The sequence below is a fragment of the Bidens hawaiensis genome, unplaced genomic scaffold (assembly GCF_021521415.1).
Source record: "Bidens hawaiensis isolate Kalapana, Puna unplaced genomic scaffold, B.hawaiensis_p1.1 tig00008479_1, whole genome shotgun sequence".
In the NCBI taxonomy this organism is placed as follows: domain Eukaryota; kingdom Viridiplantae; phylum Streptophyta; class Magnoliopsida; order Asterales; family Asteraceae; genus Bidens; species Bidens hawaiensis.
Window position 1 is genome coordinate 226,862 of NW_027491602.1, and position 11,211 is coordinate 238,072.

At 35.0% G+C, this 11,211-nt stretch overlaps 1 pseudogene; it reads right to left on the reverse strand.

The window, feature by feature from the left end:
* Positions 1-6,439: 6,439 nt before the first annotated feature.
* LOC143529103 (glutamate receptor 1.4-like) lies at positions 6,440-10,402 on the reverse strand (annotated as a pseudogene).
* Between the last annotated feature and the right edge of the window lie 809 nt (positions 10,403-11,211).

The window sequence follows — 11,211 nt, forward strand, 5'->3', positions numbered from 1 at the left end:
CCCAAAACTTGAAAAGAGTGAAAAGGGGTATCATGAACTCACCTGACACGAGACACGAATTCACCACGAGCTAGAGAATCCCTAGGTAATCCCAAGATTCAAACACCTGCCGGTTTACATTCAATCAATACTAACGACATCAAGATGACTCGTTTATCCTATGAGACGTTCTAACGAGGTTCGGGACACCTAAAGCCTCGACCTCATCAAACTAAATCACAACAGCCTTCGAGGCCTCACATTCACCAATACAACCCTTAGATACTCCCGGGAATAAAGAATTCCCAAATTACCCCCCGGAAGCACTAGGTGATACCAATACGCGTGTTTAAGAGTCGTTTAGGCCGTTAACATCCAACTTAGCCCCGTGTGGACCCATTATGATAAATCATGGACAACAACTCCACGCGACGCTACACGAGTCAAATGGGTCGGTAACTCGCAAGTACAACGCACCAACTACTCAATAAAAACAATTGCGCGTTGTACCGACCCGTTGGAGTAACCGACAACCAATTCAGCCCCATAACTTATAAAAATGAATTTTGAACAGCCCGTACATCAAACCAAGTGTCCCTGAGCTGAATTGGTCGTTAATCACTTCAACCCTCGCGTTAAACGCACCAAACTACAATTCTAGTCAACCGAACACTAAAAATCAAGCTACAACTAGTTGACCAATCTAACGAACACCAATGAACACAATACTTAAGTATGATATACGGGACATACCTAGGAAGATTGGGGTGAAAAAACTCACTTCAAACAACCCCGACAAGAACACAATTGAACATCCACCGGTTAAGCCTAAAACGAACTTATCGATCAATAACGAGTAAAACGTGTAGATTTTAGCATGCGAAGATGCATTTAATTACATAGGATAACCTTTGAAATAAATTATTAAATTTTTACCAGATTTTAATAAATGTCTTAGGTTTATAAAAATATTTTTATTATATTTTTCTAGTGGACACAAAAATTATAAAAAATCCTCCAACACGGAAAGATACGTGCAGCTATTTCAGTGCGCAACAAAATGGTTTTATTTTTATAAAATTCATTACCAAACCAAATTAAACGATTCTAATTGGGTTTTATTCTTAACTCAAAATATCAAGTTCCAGAAGTGGAACCAACTAATTTGGACTTTTCGAAAAAGAGTTATGATGTCGGGAAGACAGACCAGATTCCGTCATCCCGGATAAGCTTTGACACTCGATTTTATAAATTCATAAAAACCATTCAAATATCATCCAAAAATTACATATTATACCTTTCTGGAAACTAGACTCAAAGTAGAACATCATGGAAACAAGAATCGATCAAAAACAATGGATTATCATCGTGTTACAGACCCTACAATAAACGTATACGAATCTGTCAGCAAACTGTTATCATCAAAACTCAACCTTAACGACCAATAAGCGCGTTAATATGATCAATTAAGGTGTAAAAGACATGGGTAATCATAAAACCGACCTTAAATTGAAGGTTTTACGGTTGAAACACGGCTGGACAGAAGATTTTTGTGCAGGGGGGGGGGGGGTCTTGAGGCCGATCGGCTGCGCATAGAGTTAGGGTTAGGATTGTTTTGTTTTATAATTATAATAAAAGAAGTTACATCCAAGCCCCTCCAATTTGAAGTATAAGGCATTATGGATGAAAATTTAGATGGTTTAACGCACCGGGATGACGCAAAGGCTTTCGAGAAACGTCGGTTAAATCCCGAGAATAATACATACTTTACAAGTTTCAACTCTTGGAACCGAAATTAACGGGCGTTACACTTGGACTTTGAAAAAAACATGAGGGTCATTCCAAGTTTTAAGAAACGTTTGATTTCAATTGGGTCATTGGATGACCACGGGCACAATGTTAAGTTCGGGAATGGGAAGCGAAAGGTAGTCAAAGGGAATCTCGTGTTGGCTTGTGGCAAGAAAACAGCTTCGTTGTATATGGTCGGCATATCACCGGAAGGAGTTGATCCAGTTCCGATAAAAGACAAAGTCCAATTCACAAAATCTCGTGGGAAAAAAAGGGTTTGTTTTGCAAGTAATAAACGCATATCCAAGGTGAGGATTCAAGATAAACGAGCTAGGAAGGTTAAATTCGTCGGAAAACATAGTATAGTGACAGTGGGAGCACAGGTCATGATTCAGTTGCAGTTCTAGGTCGACAATGGATTAAGAAAACCAGTATTCCAGCTGTAAAATTCTTTCACTACTAGAAAACAATGTCTTTAATGAAATGCTTACAATGACATGCGTCGATTTATGACACACAATTGTGTATGTCATCATAAAACGTCATATTTTTTAAAAACTAAAGAATTTATGAGATTTATTTTCGCATGTCATTAAATCAGTGTCATAATTTTAAAAATTAACCAATGCATGTCATATTTGCGTGTCAGATTGAAATCCCAAAATAAAAAAACACCCTGCCTCTAACTTCCCTTCTCTCAAATTCTCAGATATCATTAACTTCCCCCTTCATCTCTAAATTCTCAGATATCGTAACAACAGCAACAGTCCCGGGTCTCTCTCCACAGCGGATGCCCGACCACAAATCTCCCCCAAAAACCACCGCGACATCCCTAAACTCAGTCTCAACCACAACCACCGCGACTGCACAACCACCGCTCGCCACCACCACCGCCGTCACACTACGTATGCTGCCAACCATCGCTCGTCACCACCACCGTCGTCAATAATCTGCAGGTAGGTTCTCCATTGGTCCTCAATTTTACTTCTGTTTGGTTGAAATCGAAGAAAACATTATGATATAATTACTTTACTGTTAGGTTAAGGTATAATGTTGTTTGAAATCTGGTAGTTTAAAATACTAATGTTAATTTGTTAAATAATTACTTTACTTAATGATGTGTGAATTGTTAATTGCTTAATTAGTTATACTAATTTTAAACTATAATTGAAGATGTGTAGGATTTATAATTACTGAATACTATTAATGTTAATTGCTTATCTTTGTTAGGGTTTGCTTGCTAATTATGCTTAATAATAATGAATATTAGGTGTTGAGTGTGTAAAATGTAAATGTTCTAATAGTTAAGTAGGGATAGTTGGGTATTAGTGTTGTACTATTGAGTGTTTATGCTTGCTTGTAGAAACAAATGATTTGTTTATGATTTGCTACATGGTGTTGTATTGTGTATACATTTTAAATTTGGATTGACAGTTATTGAAATGAATAAAATTGAAAACATCGCTTATACGTTGCTGTCGTACACATTTATTTATTCGAAAGTCAAATGGAGGTTGGTTTTCCTGTTAATGAAAACAAAGCAGTTAGTTAGTTGGATGCTGAAATCACATGAAGGTAGATGGTGATAATGAAGACATGTAACCTTCCATATATTGGTGTCCCTTTGTCACAGTTTAAAGTTGTAACATTTTGCCCTTTGAAAATTGTAAATTGATTATATGGGTTTAGAAGGTATTGTTGTTGAGGGTATTTTAGGTATTTGGCAAAAAAATCAAGTATCTTTGACTCGCCCATACCACCAGTCCATGTAAAAGATTTGATGATGTATAAAGTTGAGAAATATGGATGAAGTGATAGTTCTGTTAAAACCGGTGTGTACATGATGCATTGAAATCTGTACATTTTGACCACTAGAAGATCAAATCCCGTTTGCTGCAGATTTTCAACTGCGATCTGATCATCATCATAATAATATGATTTTGCTGTTATATTTCGTGTCTGCTAACTAAAATATTTTCTTGGTTTTTAAAAGATAAGGTTTGGCATGGTGCCTAATATTAATATTTGCATTGTTTAACATTTAATGATTCGGGTAAGTTTGAATTTGGAAAGAGAGAGCGTTGAATGAAAACGACATTCACTAATGTTGTAAATTATTACATTAAACTTTCAAGGTTCAAATCTAGACTTCCAGCCATTAGATCAGGAGTCCTGGTGTAGATTGGTGGTGGTCTGTTGTTGTGAACAGAGAAATAGACGGCACACACAGAGCGCTGAGTCAGGTTTATTGTAGGGCAATGGTATTGAATGCTAAAGCAAATTATCGATGTCTGTCCGGAGCTAAAGCAAATTATCGATTCGTACGTAATACAAATTATTGAAAATTATATATATTCGTTGATATATTTCACTATTTATTGTAGGGCAACAGTATTGAATGCTATAAAAACGGGATCCGACATATGCGGATAAAAGTCAACTGGGTCAACAATAAGGTGAGCAGTTTAACGGTCAGAATAATAATAATAATAATAATAATAATAATAATAATAATAATAATTAGAATAATGATTAGAATAATAATAATAATAATAATTAGTAATAATAATAACTAGTTTAACGGTCCGATTTGGTACTTGGAAATAGGTCCGTAAGCAAACAGAACGATCTTTCTTATATGTCTTAATTATTTACTATTTTGTAATTTTGTAGTGTCCAACTCAGCCGGGATGTACCGAGTGTGGTTACTATATCTTAAACTTAATGAAAGAGATCGTTCATGAAGGACTTCAAACACTCGTCAATAACAATGTAAGTATAAGTTAGATGTTTAATTATGTTTAATATTGAACCAAATCGTTTCTACTCGACCAAATTTTGAAGTGTTTTGTTTGTGTAATTTTCTTAGGTTGGGGGAGGCAAAAGCGAGTACACGGATGCGGATATTGATGTTGTCCGAGAGGAATGATCAAGTTATACCTCCCAGTTTATTTTCCGGTAGTTATATATGTGTATGGTAGCTTTTAAATATTAGCACTTTTGAATATTAACAAATACTTTTATTAACTAACTTTGGAATATTTGTAACATTTTGACTTACGTTGTTTAATATATATATAATTTTGATGCTATATTTGTGTATTTGTGTAAATTAATGTGAAAACTAATAATTATGCAATATATATTATATAATATTTTTTTTAAGTATACGATGACACGAATAATGCTTATCATAAACTAGTGTCATAAATGTGAGTAACGAAAGCGTGTCATACCTGTATGTCATAAACGCGTGTAACAAATGAATGTCATTAAAGCGTGTCATATAATATGACACACAGGTGCATGTCATATTTCGTTTATGACAAGGGCTTCCTTGACACACATTTGCGTGTCATCTGTACCCATCAATGGCACACAATGCGTGTCTTCGCCTTTTTTCTGGTAGTGTCTCCAGTGGATTACTTGCTAAATATAGAGAGTGTTTGTCTCAGGATATCTCAGGATCCAGCAGTTTGTTTCAGTGGAAGCCGGTAAGGATAAAGAACGAGCCAGGGGCAGGTTTAGCCGTGGCTGGCATGTTGGAGCTTCGGAGAGCTTCACTGGGCCTCCAGGTTAGTTGATGAGAAGGCAGTGACAACTAGAAGATGTTTAATTGTCCAGATTACGAAAGACGATCAAGAGCACAGACAAGAGTGCTCAAGGCTTCCGAGTGGGAGATTGTTGGGTTCATAGGCCTTGTTTGGCCTGGTTTTTATTTAAAGTCAAAAGAGGAGACAGGTGCAGGCAATCAGGCCCAAGCCCAGCCTAGTTTAGATTTCTTGTTTAATAAGAAGCAAACCCTAGACTAGTCTCTATATATATGATGTTATGTACTTGTAATCGCTGTCACTCAATAAAGAATACATTGTTGTCACCCATGGACGTATGCCAGTTTAGACCAAACCACACTAAATTCTCGTGTTCGTTTATTTGCTTTCGTGTTTGTGTTCGGTTTCATGTACGCTAATCGCCCGATCCTAACAATCGTTGTTCAGGTTGAGAATGAGAAGATTGACAGTAGTGGTGACAAGTGATTTGTGTCTGCTTATAATTTTGTTTACCTATCTATTAATCTCAAGCAAGTTTTTTCTTCTGACATGAAAGTAGTTACTGTGTGTTCAAATTACATTGCAATCTCTAAAATCGATAATATAGATCAAATGAGTATATGAAACCTCATTTGAAGAAACTGTATTTACAGTTGTAAAAAGTAATGTGTATCTTTGTAGCATAAAAAACATCGATAGCTCAACATCTTCACAAATAGTCTTTTTGATAGACTGGCGCGACGCACGTCAATATCAACAGTTTGTCCCAAGTTGCCACGTTAGCCCTAGGTGGATATTGTTGTAGTTTAAAGTTAAAATTGTGATAGTCAACGAAAGTTCAAGGGCAAATGGCTCATTAAGTGAAAGTTGTTTACATCGTGGAGTTAACTTTGGTTAAGATGCGACATGTTTCTGAAACTCAGGGGACTACTTGCGCCAATTTCCAAAGTAAGTTTGTTACCAACCCGCTAACGAATCAGCTAGTAGTTCCTTTAATAATTGTTTTCATTTCTTAATCGTAAGCAATAATACGTTTTTGGTTCATTCAGTTTCATTATTCTTTGGTGTTTTTCATAACAATTACCTCTTTTGACAAATAATGTCAAACGGTGAGTTCTGTATCACTGTCTTGTACATGTACTTGGGTAGATCTTCGAAATATGAACCTTAATATCTCCATCTTACTTTTGCCTTGGCATTTTTCACGAGCAAGATAAACTATTGACACCAAAAGGACCAATACTATTGATGCCCCACTTATAAGAAACAGCCCGCGTAACCCATAAAGATTCAAAACATTTGGTGAGGGTGCAGAGAAGTCTTTTGACGTGGTCGAAGATTGATATTTCAACCATTTATCCTCCAATGCCTTAAGTGTCCCGTCATCACGCAACTTCATTATCTCAGCTGACATCTCTGTGGTTAACGGTGACCCTTTCTGTAATGCCTGCAAGTGTAGCAACATGAGACATAAAAAAAGGAGCATGTTGTTTATCTAGAAGGAATTTGAAAGCTGTTTTATATTACAATTAATAAAAAAAAATAGCTTCAAGCTATTAGTCAAATTGGCTGATGTAATTCATGTCGTGTCCTTGAAATATACAGAAAATAAGCTAAAAATGGGTCAAACCTTTTATACAAAGATTTAAGTTATTAAAATCATAGTATTGTTTTGGGGAAAGTTAACATACAAACTAAAAAAGTGTGTAACTATACGAATCAAGTAGTGTAATTACAGTATGATGTAATTGCATTATGTTGTATATATAATTACACTACTTAATTCGCACAGTTAGCACGCTAATTTAATTTGTATTTGATCCAAACTCTGTTGTTATAATCAAAACTAACGCATAATATATCAAACACAAATATAAATTCTGACAAAAGAGGTCTAGGTCAATTCGGTCCGTATTAAAAAAAAAGAAAAAGAAAAGAAGCCTTATTACAACCCAAACCAGTTTTGAATCTATATTGACACCTCTAGCCAAAATAATTAGATAGAACTTACAAAGCCGAAACCATTAGTGGTAGATGCTGTTGCTACCAATGAAAATTTGGTACCCGGATACGATGCAAGAAGTGATTTGATGTAAAGGATTTCGTCAATGATGGCACCAACTTTTCCATTTCTTAATGCTTCAAAATAGTCATCTGGTTTACGTAATTTCAACATTACGTTGTTATTATTTTTAAAGTTGTTAAACAATGCATCTCCAGCAGGGGAAATCCCTTGGAATCGGACAGATCCACCATTTGATTCAATCTGCTCTACGGTTAAAAGCGAGCTTAATGTTGCAGTGTAACTTGATGTCAGCACAAGCACTACAAAAACCCAAACTGTAACCACGAATCTTGATAAATTACTTTCCAGTTTTTCCCCTGCGATTTCCATTCACCAAATCATTAGTGTCACTACAAAAAATCTACTTTGGTGTTTGTTACAACATTGAATATTGGTAAGCGGTGAAAAAAATTAACTACTTAATTAAATTGACATAGAGATAGAAAGTTTACTATGAGCATAAACAAGGGTCGAATAGGCAAACCAAAGGGTTGTTCCAATTTGTTGTCTTGTTGAACCTTGAAACGCTTTGTTTGTACGATGTTCAATAAACCAAACGACAAATCCCAAAAAGAGAAAGAAACTAGCACTTGTGAACCAAAGATCTGCACTAAGGGGGTCTAAAAATATCCACATGCTTTTATTGTTATTATTCCGTGCTAATGTCCCGGTTCCCAGATCACTGAAGGGCGAAGTGAAGTCAACGTATCTACTTCTGTTTGATGTACACCGCATGGTCCTGTGGTAACGCTAGGCCAAAGGTTCTTTAATAAATACTAATTTGATTAAATTTTAAAAAATGCAACCACAAACTCAGCCTTCTAACAAACTGCCACCTCTACCAATTGTGAGGCTAGCCCACTTGGTAGAGGCACTTGCATTTTAGAGGAAAGGTCTGCTAGCTAGTGAAAACATACATACCTTATAATACACTTGGTCAATCAGATCATTAAAAGTCCTTCCTGGTTTGTGACGGTACGGAACAAATTCAACGTCTATTTTATAGTTTAAGGCATTAAACGCAGCATTAAAAACATCCCCACAGAACCCAGTTACATTTGGTAGATTTGTTCTTTGATCAACGACCAATTGTAATAATCTCGGAAATCAACCAAAAACAGGAACCAGAATTCGCAACTTCTTTCCATTCATTTGTAGTCTCCTATGGTTTAGACTATTTGTACTCCCTCCAGGAAAAATAACATTTTCTAGGCCGTTATAGGAAACCGAATTTGTATTTGTCATTTTCTTAACAAACTCACCATTAACCATCCAAAACCCAACCCGCTTCTCACCCTACTTCTATTGCTTTCGAGATAGTCCTCCCATTCACAAATTTAAATTCACCACCTAGACCATGAAATTTAGTATTTAATATATGATTGAGAAGTCCAAGTTTTGTAACATATTTTTCTGTTTGTGCCTTTTCAACAGCCATTGCTAGTGCGTAAACTGCATCATATGCCCATATACCATTATCATCTACTTCCTTCAACCCCATAAAAGATTTCAAACCATTATATTTCCTTGATTTTGGGATATATGATTTGAAACCAACTACCCCTTGCATTGATTCAATGGCTTTAGAATCCATGAACTTCAATAAATTTGTAGTTTTACTCGTTATAATCCACATGTATCCTTCATGCTACCTCTTTTGCCATGGAAAAAAGTCGGGATGAAAGAAATGGTTCAACATGCATTACAAACACAGTGATTTGCATGTTTTGAAACTTGTGAAATTCTTCAAGGATTTGTTTGTTGCTAGCAGATGTTGAAATTAGGCTAGTGTATGTAACCTTTATGCTTTGATCTTGAAATGAACTAGTATAAGCACCAATTTCTCTCCCATATGCGGTGTCTTCACATATAAGAATTATATTCTTCGATTCAAATGACCCCACCATTGCGGCAATGCCTTTAAATTGAGTGGTTTCATCTTGTGCAATTTGAAGAAAGTAAGGACTTTGATTGGTGAAGGGACTTGCTGAAAAAGAAAGAATGGGTGCGTTAGCCTTTTCTTCCAAAAGTTCCAAGAATCTTGCATCCTTTGTTGACTGCGGGCCTGTTATTGCTTGCACTTCATTGTTCTCTAGAAGATTGAGAGCTGAATGGCCAGGAACAATAGATTAGTATCCGGTAAATATGTCAACTCTGGTTCGATTGGTTAAGTCAATGTAGGTTATATTTCAAAAAAGTTAACAAGCATGGAAAGCCTTTGAATGGGTTGTTGAAACTATATTTAACCTAGACTTAGCCTAAATATAATTATAGTTTATGTCCTAAGTATATATACTGTAACCTATCTATTTTTATTAATTATGTATCTCATATCCAACTATTACTTTGAAAGGGTGTAATGGTTAGTGGTAGCTCTCAGTTTAGTATAAATAGATATTGTAAACAAGAATAGTGCGTGTTACAATAATAATAAAGTGTGTCTAGCTTTATTCTATCTTGACATGTTTCATCATGTACAGCAAATGTGTTTGATTATTCACTGCAATTATATCATGTCAGTCAAATTATATTTGATCGTCGATCCAAGGTTATAATGATCCTACACAGGTGGTATGTAAGTCAAACATAGTCTATCTACATGAAATATCCACCCATAATCTCGTGGTCAGTGGAATAGTATTTGTCCCTCCAAAAATAAAGTGATGAGTTTAAATCCTTGCAAATACCCTTGGATATCTCAAACATAGTTGAAATATTTCGGAATCCAAAAAATAGGAAGAGGAAAGAACGCACCGGCGGATAATGCATGAAGTCGTTCTCCTTTGGTATCTCTTGTATCAACAACTATCCGTGTTCTGTAGTGAGGATTGGCAGTGTAAAAGTCAGAAATAGCCTTGGTAATGCATCGATTAATGACCATTCCTACCCTTGAACCCAGATCAAGAATCACTCCCACATGTATCTCCTTATAAGATGGATCTTTATTTGCTAATAAAGGGGTTTGAAAGCTAATTAATATTATAAATGCAAATGCAGAATGTATAAACCTGTTTTCCATTCTTTGAAAAGAACTGTAAATGAATTAGAGTAAAAAAAATGTGAATATTATATGTGAAGGATATCGTTGACTTTCATATGATTTCTGGTCTTGGCCACCATAAAAATAATGTTTGTTGACTTTTGAATTAAGATTTGATCTAAACCTTTGAAGATAACAATTTAGACTCTAGACTGGACAAAGAATTATAAAATTATATAGATATCAAAACTTGTGGCAATTAGCATTCCTTATCTACATCTCTATAAAAATACTATATTTTTCTTCTTCTGTTTAACTAAATAATATTTTTTTTCTACTTTAATCATTACATTTTCTATTCCCATCCTATAATTTACAAAAAAATCAATATCTTTTTCTTAAATATACAAAAAATCATATTTTCTCTCTCCACCCTATAACTCAAAACCCCACCCTATAATTTGCAAACTTCACTACTAGAGAGTAATGTTTCCAACAAAACTTTCCAATGTATTTCTTGCGAATGCTATTTCCTACACATTTCTAACAAATTTCCAACGAAAAAAGAAAACCTTAAATTTGCAACAAAATTGTGACAAGATAGTGACAAAAAGCAATGATGTTGGAAATGCGTAGCAAATATTCCTACACATTTCCAACAAAATAATAGACAAAATAATAGTTGCACGCTTTTATTTAACATTTTTGTTAGAAATGCGTAAGAAATAAAACAAAATAAATAAATAATAGATTTCGTTGGAAATGCGTAGGACTATTTTTATTGATGTTTATTTTTTAATATAATAATAGTTTTATTTATAATTAAGTTATTTTTACTATTCAGCAAG